The sequence below is a fragment of the Saccoglossus kowalevskii genome, chromosome 11 (genome assembly GCF_978046115.1).
Source record: "Saccoglossus kowalevskii chromosome 11, keSacKowa6.1, whole genome shotgun sequence".
NCBI lineage: Eukaryota > Metazoa > Hemichordata > Enteropneusta > Harrimaniidae > Saccoglossus > Saccoglossus kowalevskii.
The window spans coordinates 37,962,837-37,986,112 of NC_140651.1; the positions used below are offsets into that span (position 1 = coordinate 37,962,837).

A 23,276-nucleotide genomic window follows, 5' to 3' on the forward strand; every position below is an offset into this window, starting at 1 on the left:
GACTAATATTCAGCCTACTGCCAAACCATTGCAGAATACACCAGTTCTTGTCAGATCACTGAAGTTAATCTGCATCGGGCATGGTTAGTACTTGCATAGGATACCGGCTGGGAATACCACGTGCAGTAGGCTCATCAACATTTTTATTCCACATTACATACTAACATTTTCCCATAATTTTTTACCTAGCCGAAGCAATAAATGACATCCAATTGCAACGAATATTCAGCCTACTGCCAACCCATTGCAGAATACACCAGTTCTCGTCCGATCACTGAAGTTAAGCTGCATCGGGCGTGGTTAGTACTTGCATGGGAGACAGGCTGGGAATACATCGTGCAGTAGGCTCATCAACATTTTTATTCCACATTACATACTAACTTTTTCCCTGGATTTTTTGCCTAGCCGAAGTATTTCCCTGGATTTTTTGCCTAGCCGAAGTATTATATTACATCCAATTCCGACGAATATTCAACCTACTGACAAACTATTGCAGAATACACCTGTTCTCGTCCGATCATTGAAGTTAAGCCCACCAGACGTGGTTAGTACTTGCATGGGAGACCGGCTGAGAATACCGCATGCAGTAGGCTCATCAACATTTTTATTCCACCGTACATACTAACTTTTTCGCGTGATTTTTTTGCATAGCCTAAGCATTAAACGACATCCAATTCCGACGAATATTCAGCCTACTGCCAACCCATTGCAGAATACACCAGTTCTCGTCCGATCACTGAAGTTAAGCTGCGTCGGGCCTCCTTATTACTTGCATGGGAGACCGGCTGGGAATACCACGTGCTGTAGGCCCATCAACATTTTTATTCCACCGTACATACTAACTTTTTCCCGGGATTTTTTGCCTAGCCGAAGTATTAAATTAAATCCAATTCCGACCAATATTCAGCCTACTGCCAAACCATTGCAGAATACACCAGTTCTCATCCGATTACTGAAGTTAAGGTGCATCGGGCGTGGTTAGTACTTGCATGGGAGACCGGCTGGGAATACCACGTGCATTAGGCTCATTAACATTTTTATTCCACCGTACATACTAACTTTTTTCCGGGATTTTGTGTCTAGCCGAAGCGTTAAACGACATCCAATGTCGACGAATATTCAGCCTACTGCCAAACCATTGCAGAATACACCAGTTCTCGTCCGATCACTGATGTTAAGCTGCATAGGGCGTGGTTAGTACTTGCATGGGAGACCGGCTGGGAATACCACGTGCAGTAGGCTTATCAACATTTTTATTCCACATTACATACTAACATTTTCCCATATTTTTTTACCTAGCCGAAGCAATAAATGACCTCCAATTGCAAAGAATATTCAGCCTACAGCCAAACCAAAGCAGAATACACCAGTTCTCGTCTGATTACTGAAGTTAATCTGCATTGGGCGTGGTTAGTACTTGCATGGGAGACCGGCTGGGAATACCACGTGCAGTAGGCTCTTCAACATTTTTATTCCACATTACATACTAAAATTTTCCCATGTTTTTTTGCCTAGCCGAAGCAATAAATGACATCCAATTGTAACGAATATTCAGCCTACTGCTAAACCAATGCAGAATACACCAGTTCACGTCCGATCACTGAAGTTAAGCTGCATCGGGCGTTGTTAGTACTTGCATGGGAGACCGGCTAGGAATACCTCGTGCAGAAGGCTCATCAACATTTTTATTCCACATTACATACTAACATTTTCCCATGTTTTTTTGCCTAGCCGAAGCAATAAATGACATCCAATTGCAACGAATATTCAGCCTACTGCCAAACCAATGCAGAATACACCAATTCACGTCCGATCACTGAAGCTGCATCGGGCGTGGTTAGTACTTGCAAGGTAGACCGGCTGAGAATACCACGTGCATTAGGCTCATCATCATTTTTATTCCACATTACATACTAACAATTTCCCTGGATTTTTTGCCTAGCCGAAGTATTATATTACATCCAATTCCGACGAATATTCAGCCTACAGCCAAACCAAAGCAGAATACACCAGTTCTCGTCTGATTACTGAAGTTAATCTGCATTGGGCGTGGTTAGTACTTGCATGGGAGACCGGCTGGGAATACCACGTGCAGTAGGCTCTTCAACATTTTTATTCCACATTACATACTAACATTTTCCCATGTTTTTTTGCCTAGCCGAAGCAATAAATGACATCCAATTGTAACGAATATTCAGCCTACTGCTAAACCAATGCAGAATACACCAGTTCACGTCCGATCACTGAAGTTAAGCTGCATCGGGCGTGGTTAGTACTTGCATAGGTGACCGGCTGGGAATACCACGTGCAGTAGGCTCATCAACATTTTTATTCCACCGTACATACTAACTTTTTTCCATGTTTTTTTGCCTAGCCGAAGCATTAAATGACATCCAATTGCGACGAAAATTCAGCCTACAGCCAAACCAATGCAGAATACACCAGTTCTCATCCGATCACTGAAGTTAATCTGCATCGGGCATGGTTAGTACTTGCATGGGAGACCGGCTGGGAATACCACGTGCAGTAGGCTTATCAACATTATTATTCCACCGTACATACTAAATTTTTCCCGGGATTGTTTGCCTAGCCGAAGTATTAAATTAAATCCAATTCCGACGAAAATTCAGCCTACTGCCAACCCATTGCAGAATACACCAGTTCTCGTCTGATCACTGAAGTTTAGCTGCATTGGGCGTGGTTAGTACTTGCATGGGAGACCGGCTGGGAATGCCACGGGCAGTAGGCTCATCAACATTTTTACTCCACATTACATACTAACATTTTCCCATAATTTTTTACCTAGCCGAAGCAATAAATGACCTCCAATTGCAAAGAATATTCAGCCTACAGCCAAACCAAAGCAGAATACACCAGTTCTCGTCTGATTACTGAAGTTAATCTGCATTGGGCGTGATTAGTACTTGCATGGGAGACCGGCTGGGAATACCACGTGCAGTAGGCATATCAACTTTTTTATTCCACCGTACATACCAACATTTTCCCGGGATTTGTTGCCTAGCCGAAGTATTAAATTACATTCAATTCCGACGAATATTCAGCCTAGTGCCAAACCATTGCAGAGTACACCAGTTCTCGTTTGATCACTGAAGTTTAGCTGCATCGGGCGTGGTTAGTACTTGCATGGGAGACCGGCTGGGAATACCACGTGCATTAGGCTCATTAACATTTTTATTCCACCGTACATACTAACTTTTTTCCGGGATTTTTTGCCTTGCCGAAATATTAAATTACATCCAATTACGACGAATATTCAGCCTACTGTCAAACCATTGCAGAATATACCAGTTCTCGTCCGATCACTGAAGTTAAGCTCACCGGACGTGGTTAGTACTTGCATGGGAGACCGGCTGAGAATACCACGTGCAGTAGGCTCATCAACATTTTTATTCTCCCGTACATACTAACTTTTCCCATGTTTTTTTGCCTAGCCGAAGCAATAAATGACATCCAATTGCAACGAATACTCAGCCTACTGCCAATCCATTGCAGAATACACCAGTTCTCGTCCGATCACTGAAGTTAAGATGCATCGGGCGTGGTTAGTACTTGCATGGGATACCGGCTGAGAATACCATGTGCAGTAGGCTCATCAACATTTTTATTCCACCGTACATACTAACTTTTTTCCATGATTTTTTGCCTAGCCGAAGCATTAAATGACATCCAATTGCGACAAATATTCAGCCTACTGCCAAACCAATGCAGAGTACACCAGTTCTCGTCCGATCACTGAAGTTAATCTGCATCGGGCATGGTTAGTACTTGCATGGGAGACTGGCTGGGAATACCACGTGCAGTAGGCTTATCAACATTATTATTGCATGGCCGAAGCAATAAATGATGTCCAATTCCGACGAATATTCAGCCTACTGCCAACCCATTGCAGAATACACCAGTTCTCGTCCGATCACTGAAGATAAGCTGCATCGGGCGTGGTTAGTACTTGCATGGGAGACCGGCTGAGAATACCATGTGCAGTAGGCTCATCAACATTTTTATTCCACCGTACATACTAACTTTTTTCCCTGTTTTTTTTTGCCTAGCCGAAAAATTAAATGACATCCAATTGCGACGAATATTCAGCCTACTGCCAAACCAATGCAGAATACACCAGTTCTCATCCGATCACTGAAGTTAATCTGCATCGGGCATGGTTAGTACTTGCATGGGAGACCGGCTGGGAATACCACGTGCAGTAAGCTTATCAACATTATTATTCCACCGTACATACAAACTTTTCCCCGGGATTTGTTGCCTAGCCGAAGTATTAAATTACATTCAATTCCGACAAATATTCAGCCCACTGCCAAACCATTGCAGAATACACCAGTTCTCGTCCGATCACTGAAGTTAATCTGCATCGGGCGTGGTTAGTACTTGCATGGGAGACCGGCTAGGAATACCTCGTGCAGAAGGCTCATCAACATTTTTATTCCACATTACATACTAACATTTTCCCATGTTTTTTTGCCTAGCCGAAGCAATAAATGACATCCAATTGCAACGAATATTCAGCCTACTGCCAAACCAATGCAGAATACACCAATTCACGTCCGATCACTGAAGCTGCATCGGGCGTGGTTAGTACTTGCAAGGTAGACCGGCTGAGAATACCACGTGCATTAGGCTCATCATCATTTTTATTCCACATAACATACTAACTATTTCCCTGGATTTTTTGCCTAGCCGAAGTATTATATTACATCCAATTCCGACGAATATTCAACCTACTGACAAACCATTGCAGAATACACCTGTTCTCGTCCGATCATTGAAGTTAAGCCCACCAGACGTGGTTAGTACTTGCATGGGAGACCGGCTGAGAATACCGCATGCAGTAGGCTCATCAACATTTTTATTCCACCGTACATACTAACTTTTTCGCGGGATTTTTTTGCATAGCCTAAGCATTAAACGACATCCAATTCCGACGAATATTCAGCCTACTGCCAACCCATTGCAGAATACACCAGTTCTCGTACGATCACTGAAGTTAAGCTGCATCGGGCGTGGCTATTACTAGCATGAGAGACCTGCTGGGAATACCACGTGCAGTAGGCTCAGCAACATTTTATTCCACATTACATACTAACTTTTTCCCATGATTTTTTGCCTAGCCGCAGCATTTAATGACATCCAATTCCGACGAGTATTCAGCCTACTGCCAAACCATTGCAGAATACACCAGTTCTCGTCCGATCACTGAAGTTAAGCTGCATCGGGCGTGGTTAGTACTTGCATGGGAGACCGGCAGGGAATACCACGTGCAGTAGGCTGATGAACATTTTTATTCCATCGTACATACTAACATTTTTCCATGATTTTTTGCCTAGCCGAAGCATTAAATGACATCCAATTTCAACGAATATTCAGCCTACTGCCAAACCAAAGCAGAGTACACCAGTTCACGTCCGATTACTGAAGTTAATCTGCATCGGGCATGGTTAGTACTTGCATGGGAGACCGGCTGGGAATACCATGTGCAGTAGGCTTATCAACAATTTTATTTCACCGCACATACCAACTTTTTCCCGGGATTTGTTACCTAGCCGTAGTATTAAATGACATACAATTCGGACGAATATTCAGCCTACTGCCAAACCATTGCAGAATACACCAGTTCTCGTCCGATCACTGAAGTTAAGATGCATCTGGCGTGGTTAGTACTTGCATGGGAGACCGGTTGGGAATACCACGTGCATTAGGCTCATCAACATTTTTATACCACTGTACGTACTAACTTTTCCCGGGATTTTTTGCCTAGCCGAAGTATTAAATTACATCCTATTCCGACAAACATTCAGCCTACTGCCAAACCATTGCAGAATACACCCGTTCTCGTCCAATCACTGAAGTTAAGCTGCATCGGGCGTGGTTAGTACTTGGATGTGAGACCGGCTGGGAATACCACGTGCAGTACGCTCATCAACATTTTTATTCCACATTACTTACTAACTTTTTCCCGAGATTTTTTGCTTAGCCGAAGCATTAAATGACATCCAATTCCGATGAATATTCAGCCTACTGCCAAACCATTGCAGAATACACAAGTTATCGTCCGATCACTGAAGTTAAGCTGCATCGGGTGTGGTTAGTACTTGCACGGGAGACCGGCTGGGAATACCTCGTGCAGTAGGCTCATCAAGATTTTTATTCCACATTACATGCTAACTTTTTCCCATGATTTTTTGCCTAGACGAAGCATTAAATGACATACAATTAGGACGAATATTCAGCCTACTGCCAAACCATTGCAGAATACACCAGTTCTCGTCCGATCACTGAAGTTAAGCTGCATCGGGTGTGGTTAGTACTTGCTTGGGAGACCGGCTGGGAATACTACGTGCATTAGGCTCATCAACATTTTTATTCCATCGTACATACTAACATTTTCCCGGGATTGTTTGCATAGCCGAAGCATTAAACGACATACAATTCGGACGAACATTTTGCCTACTGCCAAGCCATTGCAAAATACACCAGTTCTCGTCCGATCACTGAAGTTAAGCTGCATCGAGCGTGGTTAGTACTTGCATGGGAGACCGGCTGGGAATACCACGTGCATTAGGCTCATCAACATTTTTATTCCACCGTACATACTAACTTTTTCCCGGGATTTTTTGCCTAGCCGAAGTATTAAGTTACATCCAATTCCGACGAATATTCAGCCTACTGCCAAACCATTGCAGAATACACCCGTTCTCGTCCGATCACAGAAGTTAAGCTGCATCGGGCGTGGTTAGTACTTGGATGTGAGACCGGCTGGGAATACCACGTGCAGTACGCTCATCAACATTTTTATTCCACTGTACATACCAACTTTTTCCCGGGATTTGTTGCCTAGCCGAAGTATTAAATTACATCCAATTTCGACGAATATTCAGTCTACTGCCAAACCATTGCAGATTACACCAGTTCTCGTCCGATCACTGAAGTTAAATTGCATCGGGCGTGGTTAGTACTTGCATGGGAGACCTGCTGGGAATACCACGTGCAGTAGGCTTATCAATATTTTTATTCCACCGTACATGCTATCTTTTTCCCGTGATTTTTTGCCTAGCTGAAGCATTAATTGAAATCCAATTCTGACAAATATTCAGCCTACTGCCAAACCATTGCAGAATACACCAGTTCTCGTCCGATCACTGAAGCTAAGCCGCATCGGGCGTGGTTAGTACTTGCACGGGAGACCGGCTGGGAATACCTTGTGCAGTAGGCTCATCAACATTTTTATTCCACCGTACATACTAAATTTTTCCCGGGATTGTTTGCATAGCCGAAGTATTAAACGACATACAATTCGGACGAACATTCAGCCTACTGCCAAGCCATTGCAAAATACACCAGTTCTCGTCCGATCACTGAAGTTAAGCTGCATCGAGCGTGGTTATTACTTGCATGTGAGACCGGCTGGGAATACCACGTGCATTAGGCTCATCATCATTTTTATTCCACCGTACATACTAACTTTTTCCCGAGATTTTTTGCCTAGCCGAAGTATTAAGTTACATCCAATTCCGACGAATATTCAGCCTACTGCCAAACCATTGCAGAATACACCCGTTCTCGTCCTATCACTGAAGTTAAGCTGCATCGGGCGTGGTTAGTACTTGGATGTGAGACCGGCTGGGAATACCTCGTGCAGTAGGCTCATCAACATTTTTATTCCACATTACATGCTAACTTTTTCCCATGATTTTTTGCCTAGACGAAGCATTAAATGACATACAATTAGGACGAATATTCAGCCTACTGCCAAACCATTGCAGAATACACCAGTTCTCGACCGATCACTGAAGTTAAGCTGCATCAGGCGAGGTTAGTACTTGCATGGGAGACTGGCTGGGAATACCACGTGCAGTAAGCTTATCAACATTTTTATTCCACCATACATACTAACTTTTTTCCATGATTTTTTGCCAAGCCGAAGCATTAAATGACATCCAATTCCGACGAATATTCAGCCTACTGCCAAACCATTGCAGAATACACCCGTTCTCGTCCTATCACTGAAGTTAAGCTGCATCGGGCGTGGTTAGTACTTGGATGTGAGACCGGCTGGGAATACCACGTGCAGTACGCTCATCAACATTTTTATTCCACCGTACATACCAACTTTTTCCCGGGATTTGTTGCCTAGCCGAAGTATTAAATTACATCCAATTCCGACGAATATTCAGTCTACTGCCAAATCATTGCAAATTACACCAGTTCTCGTCCGATCACTGAAGTTAAGCTGCATCGGGCGTGGTTAGTACTTGGATGTGAGACCGGCTGGGAATACCACGTGCAGTACGCTCATCAACATTTTTATTCCACTGTACATACCAACTTTTTCCCGGGATTTGTTGCCTAGCCGAAGTATTAAATTACATCCAATTTCGACGAATATTCAGTCTACTGCCAAACCATTGCAGATTACACCAGTTCTCGTCCGATCACTGAAGTCAAACTGCATCGGGCGTGGTTAGTACTTGCATGGGAGACGTGCTGGGAATACCACGTGCAGTAGGCTTATCAATATTTTTATTCCACCGTACATGCTATCTTTTTCCCGTGATTTTTTGCCTAGCCGAAGCATTAATTGAAATCCAATTCTGACAAATATTCAGCCTACTGCCAAACCATTGCAGAATACACCAGTTCTCGTCCGATCACTGAAGCTAAGCCGCATCGGGCGTGGTTAGTACTTGCACGGGAGACCGGCTGGGAATACCTTGTGCAGTAGGCTCATCAACATTTTTATTCCACATTACATGCTAACTTTTTCCCACGATTTTTTGCCTAGCCGAAGCATTAATTGAAATCCAATTCTGACAAATATTCAGCCTACTGCCAAACCATTGCAGAATACACCAGTTCTCGTCCGATCACTGAAGCTAAGCCGCATCGGGCGTGGTTAGTACTTGCATGGGAGACCGGCTGGGAATACTACGTGCATTAGGCTCATCAACATTTTTATTCCACCGTACATACTAAATTTTTCCCGGGATTGTTTGCATAGCCGAAGTATTAAACGACATACAATTCGGACGAACATTCAGCCTACTGCCAAGCCATTGCAAAATACATCAGTTCTCGTCCGATCACTGAAGTTAAGCTGCATCGAGCGTGGTTATTACTTGCATGGGAGACCGGCTGGGAATACCACGTGCATTAGGCTCATCATCATGTTTATTCCACCGTACATACTAACTTTTTCCCGGGATTTTTTGCCTAGCCGAAGTATTAAGTTACATCCAATTCCGACGAATATTCAGCCTACTGCCAAACCATTGCAGAATACACCCGTTCTCGTCCTATCACTGAAGTTAAGCTGCATCGGGCGTGGTTAGTACTTGGATGTGAGACCGGCTGGGAATACCACGTGCAGTACGCTCATCGACGTTTTTATTCCACCGTACATACCAACTTTTTCCCGTGATTTTTTGCCTAGCCGAAGCATTAATTGAAATCCAATTCTGACAAATATTCAGCCTACTGCCAAACCATTGCAGAATACACCAGTTCTCGTCCGATCACTGAAGCTAAGCCGCATCGGGCGTGGTTAGTACTTGCACGGGAGACCGGCTGGGACTACCTCGTGCAGTAGGCTCATCAACATTTTTATTCCACATTACATGCTAACTTTTTCCCGTGATTTTTTGCCTAGCCGAAGCATTAATTGAAATCCAATTCTGACAAATATTCAGCCTACTGCCAAACCATTGCAGAATACACCAGTTCTCGTCCGATCACTGAAGTTAAGCTGCATCGGGTGTGGTTAGTACTTGCATGGGAGACTGGCTGGGAATACTACGTGCATTAGGCTCATCAACATTTTTATTCCACCGTACATACTAAATTTTTCCCGGGATTGTTTGCATAGCCGAAGCATTAAACGACATACAATTCGGACGAACATTCAGCCTACTGCCAAGCCATTGCAAAATACACCAGTTCTCGTCCAATCACTGAAGTTAAGCTGCATCGAGCGTGGTTAGTACTTGGATGTGAGACCGGCTGGGAATACCACGTGCAGTACGCTCATCAACATTTTTATTCCACCGTACATACCAACTTTTTCCCGGGATTTGTTGCCTAGCCGAAGTATTAAATTACATCCAATTCCGACGAATATTCAGTCTACTGCCAAACCATTGCAAATTACACCAGTTCTCGTCCGATCACTGAAGCTAAGCCGCATCGGGTGTGGTTAGTACTTGCACGAGAGACCGGCGGGGAATACCTCGTGCAGTAGGCTCATCAACATTTTTATTCCACATTACATGCTAACTTTTTCCAATGATTTTTTGCCTAGACGAAGCATTAAATGACTACAATTTGATCGAATATTCAGCCTACTGCCTAACCATTGCAGAATACACCAGTTCTCGTCTGATCACTGAAGTTAAGCTGCATCTGGCGTGGTTAGTACTTGCATGGGAGACCGGCTGGGAATACCACGTGCATTAGGCTCATCAACATTTTTATACCACCGTACGTACTAACTTTTCCCGGAATTTTTTGCTTAGCCGAAGTATTAAGTTACATCCAATTCCGACGAATTTTCAGCCTACTGCCAAACTATTGCAAAATACACCCGTTCTCGTCCTATCACTGAAGTTAAGCTGCATCGGGCGTGGTTAGTACTTGCATGGGAGACCTGCTGGGAATACTACGTGCAGTAAGCTTATCAATATTTTTATTCCACCGTACATGCTATCTTTTTCCCGTGATTGTTTGCCTAGCCGAAGCATTAATTGAAATCCAATTCTGACAAATATTCAGCCTACTGCCAAACCATTGCAGAATACACCAGTTCTCGTCCGATCACTGAAGCTAAGCCGCATCGGGCGTGGTTAGTACTTGCACGGGAGACCGGCTGGGAATACCTTGTGCAGTAGGCTCATCAACATTTTTATTCCACATTACATGCTAACTTTTTCCCACGATTTTTTGCCTAGACGAAGCATTAAATGACATACAATTAGGACGAATATTCAGCCTACTGCCAAACCATTGCAGAATACACCAGTTCTCGTCCGATCACTGAAGTTAAGCTGCATCGGGTGTGGTTAGTACTTGCATGGGAGACTGGCTGGGAATACTACGTGCATTAGGCTCATCAACATTTTTATTCCACCGTACATACTAAATTTTTCCCGGGATTGTTTGCATAGCCGAAGTATTAAACGACATACAATTCGGACGAACATTCAGCCTACTGCCAAGCCATTGCAAAATACACAAGTTCTCGTCCGATCACTGAATTTAAGCTGCATCGGGCGTGGTTAGTACTTGCATGGGAGACCTGCTGGGAATACCACGTGCAGTAGGCTTATCAATATTTTTATTCCACCGTACATGCTATCTTGTTCTCGTGATTTTTTGCCTAGCCGAAGCATTAATTGAAATCCAATTCTGACAAATATTCAGCCTACTGCCAAACCATTGCAGAATACACCAGTTCTCGTCCGATCACTGAAGCTAAGCCGCATCGGGCGTGGTTAGTACTTGCAGGGGAGACCGGCTGGGAATACCTCGTGCAGTAGGCTCATCAACATTTTTATTCCACATTACATGCTAACTTTTTCCCATGATTTTTTGCCTAGACGAATCATTAAATGACATACAATTAGGACGAATATTCAGCCTACTGCCAAACCATTGCAGAAGACACCAGTTCTCGTCTGATCACTGAAGTTAAGCTGCATCGGGTGTGGTTAGTACTTGCATGGGAGACTGGCTGGGAATACTACGTGCATTAGGCTCATCAACATTTTTATTCCACCGTACATACTAAATTTTTCCCGGGATTGTTTGCATAGCCGAAGCATTAAACGACATACAATTCGGACGAACATTCAGCCTACTGCCAAGCCATTGCAAAATACACCAGTTCTCGTCCAATCACTGAAGTTAAGCTGCATCGAGCGTGGTTAGTACTTGCATGGGAGACAGGCTGGGAATACCACGTGCATTAGGCTCATCAACATTTTTATTCCACCGTGCATACTAACTTTTTCCCGGGATTTTTTGCCTAGCCGAAGTATTAAGTTACATCCAATTCCGACGAATATTCAGCCTACTGCCAAACCATTGCAGAATACACCCGTTCTCGTCCTATCACTGAAGTTAAGCTGCATCGGGCATGGTTAGTACTTGGATGTGAGACCGGCTGGGAATACCACGTGTAGTACGCTCATCAACATTTTTATTCCACCGTACATACCAACTTTTTCCCGGGATTTGTTGCCTAGCCGAAGTATTAAATTACATCCAATTCCGACGAATATTCAGTCTACTGCCAAACCATTGCAAATTACACCAGTTCTCGTCCGATCACTGAAGCTAAGCCGCATCGGGTGTGGTTAGTACTTGCACGAGAGACCGGCGGGGAATACCTCGTGCAGTAGGCTCATCAACATTTTTATTCCACATTACATGCTAAGTTTTTCCAATGATTTTTTGCCTAGACGAAACATTAAATGACATACAATTCGGTCGAATATTCAGCCTACTGCCTAACCATTGCAGAATACACCAGTTCTCGTCCGATCACTGAAGTTAAGCTGCATCTGGCGTGGTTAGTACTTGCATGGGAGACCGGCTGGGAATACCACGTGCATTAGGCTCATCAACATTTTTATACCACCGTACGTACTAACTTTTCCCGGGATTTTTTGCTTAGCCGAAGTATTAAGTTACATCCAATTCCGACGAATTTTCAGCCTACTGCCAAACCATTGCAAAATACACCCGTTCTCGTCCTATCACTGAAGTTAAGCTGCATCGGGCGTGGTTAGTACTTGCATGGGAGACCTGCTGGGAATACTACGTGCAGTAAGCTTATCAATATTTTTATTCCACCGTACATGCTATCTTTTTCCCGTGAATTTTTGCCTAGCTGAAGCATTATTTGAAATCCAATTCCGCCAAATAATCAGCCTACTGCCAAACCATTGCAGAATACACCAGTTCTCGTCCGATCACTGAAGCTAAGCCACATCGGGCGTGGTTAGTACTTGCATGGGAGACCGGCAGGGAATACCTCGTGCTCATCAACATTTTTATTCCACATTACATGCTAACTTTTTCCCATGATTTTTTGCCTAGACGAAGCATTAAATGACATACAATTAGGATGAATATTCAGCCTACTGCCAAACCATTGCAGAATACACCAGTTCTCGTCCGATCACTGAAGTAAAGCTGCATCTGGCGTGGTTAGTACTTGCATGGGAGACCGGCTGGAATACCACGTGCAGTACGCTCATCAACATTTTTATTCCACATTACTTACTAACTTTTTCCCGAGATTTTTTGCTTAGCCGAAGCATTAAATGACATCCAATTCCGATGAATATTCAGCCTACTGCCAAACCATTTCAGAATACACCATTTCTCGTCCGATCAATGAAGTTAAGCTGCATCGGGCGTGGCTAGTACTAGCATGAGAGACCTGCTGGGAATACCACGTGCAGTAGGCTTATCAACATTTTTATTCCACCGTACATACTAACATTTTCCCGGGATTGTTTGCATAGCCGAAGCATTAAACGACATACAATTCGGACGAACATTCAGCCTACTGCCAAGCCATTGCAAAATACACCAGTTCTCGTCCGATCACTGAAGTTAAGCTGCATCGAGTGTGGTTACTACTTGCATGGGAGACCGGATGGGAATACCACGTGCATTAGGCTCATCAACATTTTTATTCCACCGTACATACTAACATTTTCCCGGGATTTTTTGCCTAGCCGAAGTATTAAGTTACATCCAATTCCGACGAATATTCAGCCTACTGCCAAACCATTGCAGAATACACCCGTTCTCGTCCCATCACTGAAGTTAAGCTGCATCGGGCGTGGTTAGTACTTGGATGTGAGACCGGCTGGGAATACCACGTGCAGTACGCTCTTCAACATTTTTATTCCACCGTACATACCAACTTTTTCCCGGGATTTGTTGCCTAGCCGAAGTATTAAATTACATCCAATTTTGACGAATATTCAGTCTACTGCCAAACCATTGCAGATTACACCAGTTCTCGTCCGATCACTGAAGTTAAACTGCATCGGGTGTGGTTAGTACTTGCATGGGAGACCTGATGGGAATACCACGTGCAGTAGGCTTATCAATATTTTTATTCCACCGTACATGCTATCTTTTTCCCGTGATTTTTTGCCTAGCCGATACATTAATTGAAATCCAATTCTGACAAATATTCAGCCTACTGCCAAACCATTGCAGAATACACCAGTTCTCGTCCTATCACTGAAGCTAAGCCGCATCGGGCGTGGTTAGTACTTGCACGGGAGACCGGCTGGGAATACCTCGTGCAGTAGGCTCATCAACATTTTTATTCCACATTACATGCTAACTTTTTCCCATGATTTTTTGCCTAGACGAAGCATTAAATGACATACAATTAGGACGAATATACAGCCTACTGCCAAACCATTGCAGAATACACCAGTTCTCGTCCGATCACTGAAGTTAAGCTGCATCGGGCGTGGTTAGTACATGCATGGAGACCGGCTGGGAATACCACGTGCATTAGGCTCATCAACATTTTAATTCCACCGTACGTACCAACTTTTTCCCATGATTTTTTGCCTAGGCGAAGCATTAAATGACATCTAATTGCGAAGAATATTCAGCCTACTGTCAAACCAATGCAGAATACACCAGTTCTCGTCCGATCACTGAAGTTAATCTGCATCGGGCATGGTTAGTAATTGCATGGGAGACCGGCTGGGAATACCACGTGCAGTAGGCTTATCAATATTTTTATTCCGCCGTACATACCAACTTTTTCCCGTGATTTTTTGCCTAGCCAAAGCATTAATTGAAATCCAATTCCGACAAATATTCAGCCTACTGCCAAACCATTGCAGAATACACCAGTTCTCGTCCGATCACTGAAGCTAAGCCGCATCGGGCGTGGTTAGTACTTGCACGAGAGACCGGCGGGGAATACCTCGTGCAGTAGGCTCATCAACATTTTTATTCCACATTACATGCTAACTTTTTCCAATGATTTTTTGCCTAGACGAAGCATTAAATGACATACAATTCGGTCGAATATTCAGCCTACTGCCTAACCATTGCAGAATACACCAGTTCTCGTCCGATCACTGAAGTTAAGCTGCATCGGGCGTGGTTAGCACTTGCGTGGGAGATCGGCTGGGAAAACCATCTGCAGTAGGCTGATGAACATTTTTATTCCACCGTACATACCATATTTCCCGGGATTTGTTGCCTAGCCGAAGTAAAAAATTACATCCAATTCCGACGAATATTCAGCCTACTGCCAAATCATTGCAGAATACACCAGTTCTCGTCCGATCACTGAAGTTAAGCTGCATCGGGCGTGGTTAGTACTTGCGTGGGAGATCGGCTGGGAAAACCATCTGCAGTAGGCTGATGAACATTTTTATTCCACCGTACATACTAACTTTTTTCCATGATTTTTTGCCTAGCCGAAGTATTAAATTACATCCAATTCCGAGGAATATTCAGCCTACTGCCAAACCAATGCAGAATACACCAGTTCTCGTCCGATCACTGAAGTTAAGCTGCATCGGGCGTGGTTAGTACTTGCATGGGAGACCTGCTGGGATTAAAAAGTGCAGTAGGCTTATCAACATTTTTATTCAACCATACATACCACTTTTTTCCCGTGATTTTTTGCCTAGCCGAATCATTAATTGAAATCCAATTCCGACAAATATTCAGCCTACTGCCAAACCATTGCAGAATACACCAGTTCTCGTCCTATCACTGAAGCTAAGCCGCATCGGGCGTGGTAAGTACTTGCACGGGAGACCGGCTGGGAATACCTCGTGCAGTAGGCTCATCAACATTTTTATTCCACATTACATGCTAACTTTTTCCCATGATTTTTTGCCTAGACGAAGCATTAAATGACATACAATTAGGACGAATATACAGCCTACTGCCAAACCATTGCAGAATACACCAGTTCTCGTCCGATCACTGAAGTTAAGCTGCATCGGGCGTGGTTAGTACATGCATGGAGACCGGCTGGGAATACCACGTGCATTAGGCTCATCAACATTTTAATTCCACCGTACGTACCAACTTTTTCCCATGATTTTTTGCCTAGGCGAAGCATTAAATGACATCTAATTGCGAAGAATATTCAGCCTACTGTCAAACCAATGCAGAATACACCAGTTCTCGTCCGATCACTGAAGTTAATCTGCATCGGGCATGGTTAGTAATTGCATGGGAGACCGGCTGGGAATACCACGTGCAGTAGGCTTATCAATATTTTTATTCCGCCGTACATACCAACTTTTTCCCGTGATTTTTTGCCTAGCCAAAGCATTAATTGAAATCCAATTCCGACAAATATTCAGCCTACTGCCAAACCATTGCAGAATACACCAGTTCTCGTCCGATCACTGAAGCTAAGCCGCATCGGGCGTGGTTAGTACTTGCACGAGAGACCGGCGGGGAATACCTCGTGCAGTAGGCTCATCAACATTTTTATTCCACATTACATGCTAACTTTTTCCAATGATTTTTTGCCTAGACGAAGCATTAAATGACATACAATTCGGTCGAATATTCAGCCTACTGCCTAACCATTGCAGAATACACCAGTTCTCGTCCGATCACTGAAGTTAAGCTGCATCGGGCGTGGTTAGCACTTGCGTGGGAGATCGGCTGGGAAAACCATCTGCAGTAGGCTGATGAACATTTTTATTCCACCGTACATACCATATTTCCCGGGATTTGTTGCCTAGCCGAAGTAAAAAATTACATCCAATTCCGACGAATATTCAGCCTACTGCCAAATCATTGCAGAATACACCAGTTCTCGTCCGATCACTGAAGTTAAGCTGCATCGGGCGTGGTTAGTACTTGCGTGGGAGATCGGCTGGGAAAACCATCTGCAGTAGGCTGATGAACATTTTTATTCCACCGTACATACTAACTTTTTTCCATGATTTTTTGCCTAGCCGAAGTATTAAATTACATCCAATTCCGAGGAATATTCAGCCTACTGCCAAACCAATGCAGAATACACCAGTTCTCGTCCGATCACTGAAGTTAAGCTGCATCGGGCGTGGTTAGTACTTGCATGGGAGACCTGCTGGGATTAAAAAGTGCAGTAGGCTTATCAACATTTTTATTCAACCATACATACCACTTTTTTCCCGTGATTTTTTGCCTAGCCGAATCATTAATTGAAATCCAATTCCGACAAATATTCAGCCTACTGCCAAACCATTGCAGAATACACCAGTTCTCGTTCTATCACTGAAGCTAAGCCGCATCGGGCGTGGTTAGTACTTGCCCGGGAGACCGGCTGGGAATACCTCGTGCAGTAGGCTCATCAACATTTTTATTCCACATTACATGCTAACTTTTTCCCATGATTTTTTGCCTAGACGAAGCATTAAATGACATACAATTAGGACGAATATTCAGCCTACTGCCAAACCATTGCAGAATACACCAGTTCTCGTCCGATCACTGAAGTTAAGCTGCATCGGGCGTGGTTAGTACATGCATGGAGACCGGCTGGGAATACCACGTGCATTAGGCTCATCAACATTTTAATTCCACCGTACGTACCAACTTTTTCCCATGATTTTTTGCCTAGGCGAAGCATTAAATGACATCTGATTGCGAAGAATATTCAGCCTACTGCCAAACCAATGCAGAATACACCAGTTCTCGTCCGATCACTGAAGTTAATCTGCATCGGGCATGGTTAGTAATTGCATGGGAGAGATCGGCTGGGAATACCACGTGCAGTAGGCTTATCAATATTTTTATTCCACCGTACATACCAACATTTTCCCGTGATTTTTTGCCTAGCCAAAGCATTAATTGAAATCCAATTCCGACAAATATTCAGCCTACTGCCAAACCATTGCAGAATACACCAGTTCTCGTCCGATCACTGAAGCTAAGCCGCATCGGGCGTGGTTAGTACTTGCACGAGAGACCGGCGGGGAATACCTCGTGCAGTAGGCTCATCAACATTTTTATTCCACATTACATGCTAACTTTTTCCAATGATTTTTTGCCTAGACGAAGCATTAAATGACATACAATTCGGTCGAATATTCAGCCTACTGCCTAACCATTGCAGAATACACCAGTTCTCGTCCGATCACTGAAGTTAAGCTGCATCGGGCGTGGTTAGTACTTGCGTGGGAGATCGGCTGGGAAAACCATCTGCAGTAGGCTGATGAACATTTTTATTCCACCGTACATACCATATTTCCCGGGATTTGTTGCCTAGCCGAAGTAAAAAAGTACATCCAATTCCGACGAATATTCAGCCTGCTGCCAAATCATTGCAGAATACACCAGTTCTCGTCCGATCACTGAAGTTAAGCTGCATCGGGCGTGGTTAGTACTTGCGTGGGAGATCGGCTGGGAAAACCATCTGCAGTAGGCTGATGAACATTTTTATTCCACCGTACATACTAACTTTTTTCCATGATTTTTTGTCTAGCCGAAGTATTAAATTACATCCAATTCCGAGGAATATTCAGCCTACTGCCAAACCAATGCAGAATACACCAGTTCTCGTCCGATCACTGAAGTTAATCTGCATCGGGCATGGTTAGTACTTGCATGGGAGACCTGCTGGGAATACCACGTGCAGTAGGCTTATCAACATTTTTATTCAACCGTACATACCATTTTTTTCCCGCGATTTGTTGCCTAGCCGAAGTATTTAATTACATCCAATTCCGAGGAATATTCAGCCTACTGCCAAACCATTGCAGAATACACCAGTTCTCGTCCGATCGCTGAAGTTAAGCTGCATCGGGCGTGGTTAGTACTTGCGTGGGAGACCGGCTGGGAATACCACCTGCAGTAGGCTAATGAACATTTTTATTCCACCGTACATACGAACCTTTTTCCATGATTTTTTGCATAGCCGAAGCATTAATTGAAATCCAATTCCGACAAATATTCAGCCTACTGCCAAACCATTGCAGAATACACCAGTTCTCGTCCGATCACTGAAGTTAAGCTGCATCGGGCGTGGTTAGTACTTGCATGGGAGACCGGCTGGGAATACCACGTGCAGTAGGCTTATCAATATTTTTATTCCACCGTACATACCAACTTTTTCCCGTGATTTTTTGCCTAGCCGAAGCATTAATTGAAATCCAATTCCGACAAATATTCAGCCTACTGCCAAACCATTGCAGAATACACCAGTTCTCGTCCGATCACTGAAGCTAAGCCGCATCGGGCGTGGTTAGTACTTGCACGTGAGACCGGCGGGGAATACCTCGTGCAGTAGGCTCATCAACATTTTTATTCCACATTACATGCTAACTTTTTCCAATGATTTTTTGCCTTGACGAAGGATTAAATGACATACAATTCGGTAGAATATTCAGCCTACTGCCTAACCATTGCAGAATACACCAGTTCTCGTCCGATCACTGAAGTTAAGCTGGATCGGGCGTGATTAGTACTTGCATGGGAGACCGGCTGGGAATACCACGTGCAGTAGGATGATGAACATTTTTAGTCCACATTACATACTAACTTTTTCCCATGATTTTTTGCCTAGACGAAGCATTAAATGACATCCAATTGCGACGAATATTCAGCCTACTGCCAAACCAATGCAGAATACACCAGTTCTCGTCTCATCATTGAAGTTAATCTGCATAGGGCATGGTTAGTACTTGCATGGGAGACCGGCTGGGAATACCACGTGCAGTAGGCTTATCAACATTTTTATTCCACCGTACATACCATATTTCCCGGGATTTGTTGCCTAGCCGAAGTAAAAAATTACATCCAATTCCGACGAATATTCAGCCTACTGCCAAACCATTGCAGAATACACCAGTTATCGTCCGATCACTGAAGTTAAGCTGCATCGGGCGTGGTTAGTACTTGCGTGGGAGATCGGCTGGGAATACCATCTGCAGTAGGCTAATGAACATTTTTATTCCACCGTACATACTAACCTTTTTCCATGATTTTTTGCATAGCCGAAGCATTAAATGACATCTAATTGCTAAGAATATTCAGCCTACTGCCAAACCAATGCAGAATACACCAGTTCTCGTCCGATCACTGAAGTTAATCTGCATCGGGCATGCTTAGTAATTGCATGGGAGACCGGCTGGGAATACCACGTGCAGTAGGCTTATCAACATTTTTATTCCACCGTACATACCAACTTTTTCCCGGGATTTGTTGCCTAGCCGAAGTATTAAATTACATCCAATTTCGACGAATATTCAGCCTACTGCCAAACCATTGCAGAATACACCAGTTCTCGTCCGATCACTGAAGCTAAGCCGCATCGGGCGTGGTTAGTACTTGCACGGGAGACCGGCTGGGAATACAGTAGGCTCATCAACATTTTTATTCCACATTACATACCAACTTTTTCCCGTGATTTTTTGCCTAGCCAAAGCATTAATTGAAATCCAATTCCGACAAATATTCAGCCTACTGCCAAACCATTGCAGAATACACCAGTTCTCGTCCGATCACTGAAGCTAAGCCGCATCGGGCGTGGTTAGTACTTGCACGGGAGAACGGCTGGGAATACCACGTGCAGTAGGCTTATCAATATTTTTATTCCACCGTACATACCAACTTTTTCCCATGATTTTTTGCCTAGCCAAAGCATTAATTGAAATCCAATTCCGACAAATATTCAGCCTACTGCCAAACCATTGCAGAATACACCAGTTCTCGTCCGATCACTGAAGCTAAGCCGCATCGGGCGTGGTTAGTACTTGCACGAGAGACCGGCGGGGAATACCTCGTGCAGTAGGCTCATCAACATTTTTATTCCACATTACATGCTAACTTTTTCCAATGATTTTTTGCCTAGACGAAGCATTAAATGACATACAATTCGGTCGAATATTCAGCCTACTGCCTAACCATTGCAGAATACACCAGTTCTCGTCCGATCACTGAAGTTAAGCTGCATCGGGCGTGGTTAGCACTTGCGTGGGAGATCGGCTGGGAAAACCATCTGCAGTAGGCTGATGAACATTTTTATTCCACCGTACATACCATATTTCCCGGGATTTGTTGCCTAGCCGAAGTAAAAAATTACATCCAATTCCGACGAATATTCAGCCTACTGCCAAATCATTGCAGAATACACCAGTTCTCGTCCGATCACTGAAGTTAAGCTGCATCGGGCGTGGTTAGTACTTGCGTGGGAGATCGGCTGGGAAAACCATCTGCAGTAGGCTGATGAACATTTTTATTCCACCGTACATACTAACTTTTTTCCATGATTTTTTGCCTAGCCGAAGTATTAAATTACATCCAATTCCGAGGAATATTCAGCCTACTGCCAAACCAATGCAGAATACACCAGTTCTCGTCCGATCACTGAAGTTAAGCTGCATCGGGCGTGGTTAGTACTTGCATGGGAGACCTGCTGGGATTAAAAAGTGCAGTAGGCTTATCAACATTTTTATTCAACCATACATACCACTTTTTTCCCGTGATTTTTTGCCTAGCCGAATCATTAATTGAAATCCAATTCCGATGAATATTCAGCCTACTGCCAAACCATTGCAGAATACACCAGTTCTTGTCCGATCACTGAAGTTAAGCTGCATCGGGCGTGGTTAGTACATGCATGGAGACCGGCTGGGAATACCACGTGCATTAGGCTCATCAACATTTTAATTCCACCGTACGTACCAACTTTTTCCCATGATTTTTTGCCTAGGCGAAGCATTAAATGACATCTGATTGCGAAGAATATTCAGCCTACTGCCAAACCAATGCAGAATACACCAGTTCTCGTCCGATCACTGAAGTTAATCTGCATCGGGCATGGTTAGTAATTGCATGGGAGACCGGCTGGGAATACCATGTGCAGTAGGCTTATAAATATTTTTATTCCACCGTACATATCAACATTTTCCCGTGATTTTTTGCCTAGCCAAAGCATTAATTGAAATCCAATTCCGACAAATATTCAGCCTACTGCCAAACCATTGCAGAATACACCAGTTCTCGTCCGATCACTGAAGCTAAGCCGCATCGGGCGTGGTTAGTACTTGCACGAGAGACCGGCGGGGAATACCTCGTGCAGTAGGCTCATCAACATTTTTATTCCACATTACATGCTAACTTTTTCCAATGATTTTTTGCCTAGACGAAGCATTAAATGACATACAATTCGGTCGAATATTCAGCCTACTGCCTAACCATTGCAGAATACACCAGTTCTCGTCCGATCACTGAAGTTAAGCTGCATCGGGCGTGGTTAGTACTTGCGTGGGAGATCGGCTGGTAAAACCATCTGCAGTAGGCTGATGAACATTTTTATTCCACCGTACATACCATATTTCCCGGGATTTGTTGCCTAGCCGAAGTAAAAAAGTACATCCAATTCCGACGAATATTCAGCCTGCTGCCAAATCATTGCAGAATACACCAGTTCTCGTCCGATCACTGAAGTTAAGCTGCATCGGGCGTGGTTAGTACTTGCGTGGGAGATCGGCTGAGAAAACCATCTGCAGTAGGCTGATGAACATTTTTATTCCACCGTACATACTAACTTTTTTCCATGATTTTTTGCCTAGCCGAAGTATTAAATTACATCCAATTCCGAGGAATATTCAGCCTACTGCCAAACCAATGCAGAATACACCAGTTCTCGTCCGATCACTGAAGTTAATCTGCATCGGGCATGGTTAGTACTTGCATGGGAGACCTGCTGGGAATACCACGTGCAGTAGGCTTATCAACATTTTTATTCAACCGTACATACCATTTTTTCCCGCGATTTGTTGCCTAGCCGAAGTATTTAATTACATCCAATTCCGAGGAATATTCAGCCTACTGCCCAACCATTGCAGAATACACCAGTTCTCGTCCGATCGCTGAAGTTAAGCTGCATCGGGCGTGGTTAGTACTTGCGTGGGAGACCGGCTGGGAATACCACCTGCAGTAGGCTAATGAACATTTTTATTCCACCATACATACGAACCTTTTTCCATGATTTTTTGCATAGCCGAAGCATTAAACGACATCCAATTCCGACGAATATTTTGCCTACTGCCAACCCATTGCAGAATACACCAGTTCTCGTCCGATCACTGAAGTTAAACTGCATCGGGCGTGGTTAGTACTTGCATGGGAGACCGGCTGGGAATACCACGTGCAGTAGGCTTATCAACATTTTTATTCCACCATACATACTATCTTTTTCCCGTGATTTTTTGCCTAGCCGAAGCATTAATTGAAATCCAATT

At 43.8% G+C, this 23,276-nt stretch overlaps 1 non-coding gene and 92 pseudogenes across 1 annotated transcript; all 93 read left to right on the forward strand.

The window, feature by feature from the left end:
• Positions 1-12: 12 nt before the first annotated feature.
• On the forward strand, positions 13-132 carry LOC146737187 (5S ribosomal RNA; annotated as a pseudogene).
• Positions 133-228: 96 nt separating this feature from the next.
• LOC146737188 (5S ribosomal RNA) lies at positions 229-348 on the forward strand (annotated as a pseudogene).
• A 558-nt stretch (positions 349-906) lies between these two features.
• LOC146737189 (5S ribosomal RNA) lies at positions 907-1,026 on the forward strand (annotated as a pseudogene).
• A 96-nt stretch (positions 1,027-1,122) lies between these two features.
• Positions 1,123-1,242, forward strand: LOC146737190 (5S ribosomal RNA; annotated as a pseudogene).
• Positions 1,243-1,338: 96 nt separating this feature from the next.
• LOC146737191 (5S ribosomal RNA) lies at positions 1,339-1,458 on the forward strand (annotated as a pseudogene).
• Positions 1,459-1,554: 96 nt separating this feature from the next.
• Positions 1,555-1,674, forward strand: LOC146737192 (5S ribosomal RNA; annotated as a pseudogene).
• A 307-nt stretch (positions 1,675-1,981) lies between these two features.
• On the forward strand, positions 1,982-2,101 carry LOC146737193 (5S ribosomal RNA; annotated as a pseudogene).
• Positions 2,102-2,197: 96 nt separating this feature from the next.
• LOC146737194 (5S ribosomal RNA) lies at positions 2,198-2,317 on the forward strand (annotated as a pseudogene).
• A 96-nt stretch (positions 2,318-2,413) lies between these two features.
• Positions 2,414-2,533, forward strand: LOC146737195 (5S ribosomal RNA; annotated as a pseudogene).
• A 96-nt stretch (positions 2,534-2,629) lies between these two features.
• LOC146737196 (5S ribosomal RNA) lies at positions 2,630-2,749 on the forward strand (annotated as a pseudogene).
• A 96-nt stretch (positions 2,750-2,845) lies between these two features.
• LOC146737197 (5S ribosomal RNA) lies at positions 2,846-2,965 on the forward strand (annotated as a pseudogene).
• A 96-nt stretch (positions 2,966-3,061) lies between these two features.
• Positions 3,062-3,181, forward strand: LOC146737198 (5S ribosomal RNA; annotated as a pseudogene).
• A 96-nt stretch (positions 3,182-3,277) lies between these two features.
• On the forward strand, positions 3,278-3,396 carry LOC146737199 (5S ribosomal RNA; annotated as a pseudogene).
• A 95-nt stretch (positions 3,397-3,491) lies between these two features.
• LOC146737200 (5S ribosomal RNA) lies at positions 3,492-3,611 on the forward strand (annotated as a pseudogene).
• A 96-nt stretch (positions 3,612-3,707) lies between these two features.
• Positions 3,708-3,827, forward strand: LOC146737201 (5S ribosomal RNA; annotated as a pseudogene).
• A 61-nt stretch (positions 3,828-3,888) lies between these two features.
• LOC146737202 (5S ribosomal RNA) lies at positions 3,889-4,008 on the forward strand (annotated as a pseudogene).
• Positions 4,009-4,106: 98 nt separating this feature from the next.
• LOC146737203 (5S ribosomal RNA) lies at positions 4,107-4,226 on the forward strand (annotated as a pseudogene).
• Positions 4,227-4,322: 96 nt separating this feature from the next.
• LOC146737204 (5S ribosomal RNA) lies at positions 4,323-4,442 on the forward strand (annotated as a pseudogene).
• Positions 4,443-4,965: 523 nt separating this feature from the next.
• On the forward strand, positions 4,966-5,085 carry LOC146737205 (5S ribosomal RNA; annotated as a pseudogene).
• Positions 5,086-5,180: 95 nt separating this feature from the next.
• On the forward strand, positions 5,181-5,300 carry LOC146737206 (5S ribosomal RNA; annotated as a pseudogene).
• Positions 5,301-5,396: 96 nt separating this feature from the next.
• LOC146737207 (5S ribosomal RNA) lies at positions 5,397-5,516 on the forward strand (annotated as a pseudogene).
• Positions 5,517-5,612: 96 nt separating this feature from the next.
• Positions 5,613-5,732, forward strand: LOC146737208 (5S ribosomal RNA; annotated as a pseudogene).
• Positions 5,733-5,827: 95 nt separating this feature from the next.
• Positions 5,828-5,947, forward strand: LOC146737209 (5S ribosomal RNA; annotated as a pseudogene).
• Positions 5,948-6,043: 96 nt separating this feature from the next.
• Positions 6,044-6,163, forward strand: LOC146737210 (5S ribosomal RNA; annotated as a pseudogene).
• A 96-nt stretch (positions 6,164-6,259) lies between these two features.
• On the forward strand, positions 6,260-6,379 carry LOC146737211 (5S ribosomal RNA; annotated as a pseudogene).
• Positions 6,380-6,475: 96 nt separating this feature from the next.
• Positions 6,476-6,595, forward strand: LOC146737212 (5S ribosomal RNA; annotated as a pseudogene).
• Positions 6,596-6,691: 96 nt separating this feature from the next.
• LOC146737213 (5S ribosomal RNA) lies at positions 6,692-6,811 on the forward strand (annotated as a pseudogene).
• A 96-nt stretch (positions 6,812-6,907) lies between these two features.
• On the forward strand, positions 6,908-7,027 carry LOC146737214 (5S ribosomal RNA; annotated as a pseudogene).
• A 96-nt stretch (positions 7,028-7,123) lies between these two features.
• Positions 7,124-7,243, forward strand: LOC146737215 (5S ribosomal RNA; annotated as a pseudogene).
• A 312-nt stretch (positions 7,244-7,555) lies between these two features.
• On the forward strand, positions 7,556-7,675 carry LOC146737216 (5S ribosomal RNA; annotated as a pseudogene).
• Positions 7,676-7,771: 96 nt separating this feature from the next.
• Positions 7,772-7,891, forward strand: LOC146737217 (5S ribosomal RNA; annotated as a pseudogene).
• Positions 7,892-7,987: 96 nt separating this feature from the next.
• On the forward strand, positions 7,988-8,107 carry LOC146737218 (5S ribosomal RNA; annotated as a pseudogene).
• Positions 8,108-8,203: 96 nt separating this feature from the next.
• LOC146737219 (5S ribosomal RNA) lies at positions 8,204-8,323 on the forward strand (annotated as a pseudogene).
• A 96-nt stretch (positions 8,324-8,419) lies between these two features.
• LOC146737220 (5S ribosomal RNA) lies at positions 8,420-8,539 on the forward strand (annotated as a pseudogene).
• A 96-nt stretch (positions 8,540-8,635) lies between these two features.
• Positions 8,636-8,755, forward strand: LOC146737221 (5S ribosomal RNA; annotated as a pseudogene).
• A 96-nt stretch (positions 8,756-8,851) lies between these two features.
• Positions 8,852-8,971, forward strand: LOC146737222 (5S ribosomal RNA; annotated as a pseudogene).
• A 312-nt stretch (positions 8,972-9,283) lies between these two features.
• On the forward strand, positions 9,284-9,403 carry LOC146737223 (5S ribosomal RNA; annotated as a pseudogene).
• A 96-nt stretch (positions 9,404-9,499) lies between these two features.
• Positions 9,500-9,619, forward strand: LOC146737224 (5S ribosomal RNA; annotated as a pseudogene).
• A 96-nt stretch (positions 9,620-9,715) lies between these two features.
• Positions 9,716-9,835, forward strand: LOC146737225 (5S ribosomal RNA; annotated as a pseudogene).
• Positions 9,836-10,362: 527 nt separating this feature from the next.
• Positions 10,363-10,482, forward strand: LOC146737226 (5S ribosomal RNA; annotated as a pseudogene).
• A 95-nt stretch (positions 10,483-10,577) lies between these two features.
• On the forward strand, positions 10,578-10,697 carry LOC146737227 (5S ribosomal RNA; annotated as a pseudogene).
• A 96-nt stretch (positions 10,698-10,793) lies between these two features.
• On the forward strand, positions 10,794-10,913 carry LOC146737228 (5S ribosomal RNA; annotated as a pseudogene).
• A 96-nt stretch (positions 10,914-11,009) lies between these two features.
• LOC146737229 (5S ribosomal RNA) lies at positions 11,010-11,129 on the forward strand (annotated as a pseudogene).
• A 96-nt stretch (positions 11,130-11,225) lies between these two features.
• On the forward strand, positions 11,226-11,345 carry LOC146737230 (5S ribosomal RNA; annotated as a pseudogene).
• Positions 11,346-11,441: 96 nt separating this feature from the next.
• On the forward strand, positions 11,442-11,561 carry LOC146737231 (5S ribosomal RNA; annotated as a pseudogene).
• A 96-nt stretch (positions 11,562-11,657) lies between these two features.
• LOC146737232 (5S ribosomal RNA) lies at positions 11,658-11,777 on the forward strand (annotated as a pseudogene).
• Positions 11,778-12,521: 744 nt separating this feature from the next.
• On the forward strand, positions 12,522-12,641 carry LOC146737233 (5S ribosomal RNA; annotated as a pseudogene).
• A 95-nt stretch (positions 12,642-12,736) lies between these two features.
• On the forward strand, positions 12,737-12,856 carry LOC146737234 (5S ribosomal RNA; annotated as a pseudogene).
• Positions 12,857-13,161: 305 nt separating this feature from the next.
• Positions 13,162-13,280, forward strand: LOC146737235 (5S ribosomal RNA; annotated as a pseudogene).
• Positions 13,281-13,376: 96 nt separating this feature from the next.
• On the forward strand, positions 13,377-13,496 carry LOC146737236 (5S ribosomal RNA; annotated as a pseudogene).
• Positions 13,497-13,808: 312 nt separating this feature from the next.
• On the forward strand, positions 13,809-13,928 carry LOC146737237 (5S ribosomal RNA; annotated as a pseudogene).
• A 96-nt stretch (positions 13,929-14,024) lies between these two features.
• Positions 14,025-14,144, forward strand: LOC146737238 (5S ribosomal RNA; annotated as a pseudogene).
• A 96-nt stretch (positions 14,145-14,240) lies between these two features.
• On the forward strand, positions 14,241-14,360 carry LOC146737239 (5S ribosomal RNA; annotated as a pseudogene).
• A 96-nt stretch (positions 14,361-14,456) lies between these two features.
• LOC146737240 (5S ribosomal RNA) lies at positions 14,457-14,575 on the forward strand (annotated as a pseudogene).
• Positions 14,576-14,671: 96 nt separating this feature from the next.
• LOC146737241 (5S ribosomal RNA) lies at positions 14,672-14,791 on the forward strand (annotated as a pseudogene).
• A 96-nt stretch (positions 14,792-14,887) lies between these two features.
• On the forward strand, positions 14,888-15,007 carry LOC146737242 (5S ribosomal RNA; annotated as a pseudogene).
• A 96-nt stretch (positions 15,008-15,103) lies between these two features.
• Positions 15,104-15,223, forward strand: LOC146737243 (5S ribosomal RNA; annotated as a pseudogene).
• A 94-nt stretch (positions 15,224-15,317) lies between these two features.
• LOC146737244 (5S ribosomal RNA) lies at positions 15,318-15,437 on the forward strand (annotated as a pseudogene).
• Positions 15,438-15,533: 96 nt separating this feature from the next.
• Positions 15,534-15,653, forward strand: LOC146737245 (5S ribosomal RNA; annotated as a pseudogene).
• A 96-nt stretch (positions 15,654-15,749) lies between these two features.
• Positions 15,750-15,869, forward strand: LOC146737246 (5S ribosomal RNA; annotated as a pseudogene).
• A 96-nt stretch (positions 15,870-15,965) lies between these two features.
• LOC146737247 (5S ribosomal RNA) lies at positions 15,966-16,084 on the forward strand (annotated as a pseudogene).
• A 96-nt stretch (positions 16,085-16,180) lies between these two features.
• Positions 16,181-16,300, forward strand: LOC146737248 (5S ribosomal RNA; annotated as a pseudogene).
• Positions 16,301-16,396: 96 nt separating this feature from the next.
• LOC146737249 (5S ribosomal RNA) lies at positions 16,397-16,516 on the forward strand (annotated as a pseudogene).
• A 96-nt stretch (positions 16,517-16,612) lies between these two features.
• On the forward strand, positions 16,613-16,732 carry LOC146737250 (5S ribosomal RNA; annotated as a pseudogene).
• A 94-nt stretch (positions 16,733-16,826) lies between these two features.
• Positions 16,827-16,946, forward strand: LOC146737251 (5S ribosomal RNA; annotated as a pseudogene).
• Positions 16,947-17,042: 96 nt separating this feature from the next.
• LOC146737252 (5S ribosomal RNA) lies at positions 17,043-17,162 on the forward strand (annotated as a pseudogene).
• Positions 17,163-17,258: 96 nt separating this feature from the next.
• Positions 17,259-17,378, forward strand: LOC146737253 (5S ribosomal RNA; annotated as a pseudogene).
• A 96-nt stretch (positions 17,379-17,474) lies between these two features.
• On the forward strand, positions 17,475-17,593 carry LOC146737254 (5S ribosomal RNA; annotated as a pseudogene).
• A 96-nt stretch (positions 17,594-17,689) lies between these two features.
• Positions 17,690-17,811, forward strand: LOC146737255 (5S ribosomal RNA; annotated as a pseudogene).
• Positions 17,812-17,907: 96 nt separating this feature from the next.
• On the forward strand, positions 17,908-18,027 carry LOC146737256 (5S ribosomal RNA; annotated as a pseudogene).
• Positions 18,028-18,123: 96 nt separating this feature from the next.
• Positions 18,124-18,243, forward strand: LOC146737257 (5S ribosomal RNA; annotated as a pseudogene).
• Positions 18,244-18,337: 94 nt separating this feature from the next.
• Positions 18,338-18,457, forward strand: LOC146737258 (5S ribosomal RNA; annotated as a pseudogene).
• Positions 18,458-18,553: 96 nt separating this feature from the next.
• LOC146737259 (5S ribosomal RNA) lies at positions 18,554-18,673 on the forward strand (annotated as a pseudogene).
• A 96-nt stretch (positions 18,674-18,769) lies between these two features.
• Positions 18,770-18,889, forward strand: LOC146737260 (5S ribosomal RNA; annotated as a pseudogene).
• A 96-nt stretch (positions 18,890-18,985) lies between these two features.
• LOC146737261 (5S ribosomal RNA) lies at positions 18,986-19,105 on the forward strand. The gene has a single exon (XR_014931032.1). It is a non-coding gene; the product is annotated as a 5S ribosomal RNA (ribosomal RNA).
• Positions 19,106-19,201: 96 nt separating this feature from the next.
• Positions 19,202-19,321, forward strand: LOC146737262 (5S ribosomal RNA; annotated as a pseudogene).
• A 96-nt stretch (positions 19,322-19,417) lies between these two features.
• Positions 19,418-19,537, forward strand: LOC146737263 (5S ribosomal RNA; annotated as a pseudogene).
• Positions 19,538-19,633: 96 nt separating this feature from the next.
• LOC146737264 (5S ribosomal RNA) lies at positions 19,634-19,753 on the forward strand (annotated as a pseudogene).
• Positions 19,754-19,847: 94 nt separating this feature from the next.
• Positions 19,848-19,967, forward strand: LOC146737265 (5S ribosomal RNA; annotated as a pseudogene).
• A 96-nt stretch (positions 19,968-20,063) lies between these two features.
• LOC146737266 (5S ribosomal RNA) lies at positions 20,064-20,183 on the forward strand (annotated as a pseudogene).
• Positions 20,184-20,488: 305 nt separating this feature from the next.
• LOC146737267 (5S ribosomal RNA) lies at positions 20,489-20,608 on the forward strand (annotated as a pseudogene).
• A 96-nt stretch (positions 20,609-20,704) lies between these two features.
• On the forward strand, positions 20,705-20,824 carry LOC146737268 (5S ribosomal RNA; annotated as a pseudogene).
• Positions 20,825-20,920: 96 nt separating this feature from the next.
• Positions 20,921-21,040, forward strand: LOC146737269 (5S ribosomal RNA; annotated as a pseudogene).
• Positions 21,041-21,134: 94 nt separating this feature from the next.
• On the forward strand, positions 21,135-21,254 carry LOC146737270 (5S ribosomal RNA; annotated as a pseudogene).
• A 96-nt stretch (positions 21,255-21,350) lies between these two features.
• Positions 21,351-21,470, forward strand: LOC146737271 (5S ribosomal RNA; annotated as a pseudogene).
• Positions 21,471-21,566: 96 nt separating this feature from the next.
• Positions 21,567-21,685, forward strand: LOC146737272 (5S ribosomal RNA; annotated as a pseudogene).
• Positions 21,686-21,781: 96 nt separating this feature from the next.
• On the forward strand, positions 21,782-21,901 carry LOC146737273 (5S ribosomal RNA; annotated as a pseudogene).
• Positions 21,902-21,997: 96 nt separating this feature from the next.
• Positions 21,998-22,117, forward strand: LOC146737274 (5S ribosomal RNA; annotated as a pseudogene).
• Positions 22,118-22,213: 96 nt separating this feature from the next.
• LOC146737275 (5S ribosomal RNA) lies at positions 22,214-22,333 on the forward strand (annotated as a pseudogene).
• A 94-nt stretch (positions 22,334-22,427) lies between these two features.
• On the forward strand, positions 22,428-22,547 carry LOC146737276 (5S ribosomal RNA; annotated as a pseudogene).
• A 96-nt stretch (positions 22,548-22,643) lies between these two features.
• On the forward strand, positions 22,644-22,763 carry LOC146737277 (5S ribosomal RNA; annotated as a pseudogene).
• Positions 22,764-22,858: 95 nt separating this feature from the next.
• Positions 22,859-22,978, forward strand: LOC146737278 (5S ribosomal RNA; annotated as a pseudogene).
• A 96-nt stretch (positions 22,979-23,074) lies between these two features.
• LOC146737279 (5S ribosomal RNA) lies at positions 23,075-23,194 on the forward strand (annotated as a pseudogene).
• Positions 23,195-23,276: the final 82 nt, after the last annotated feature.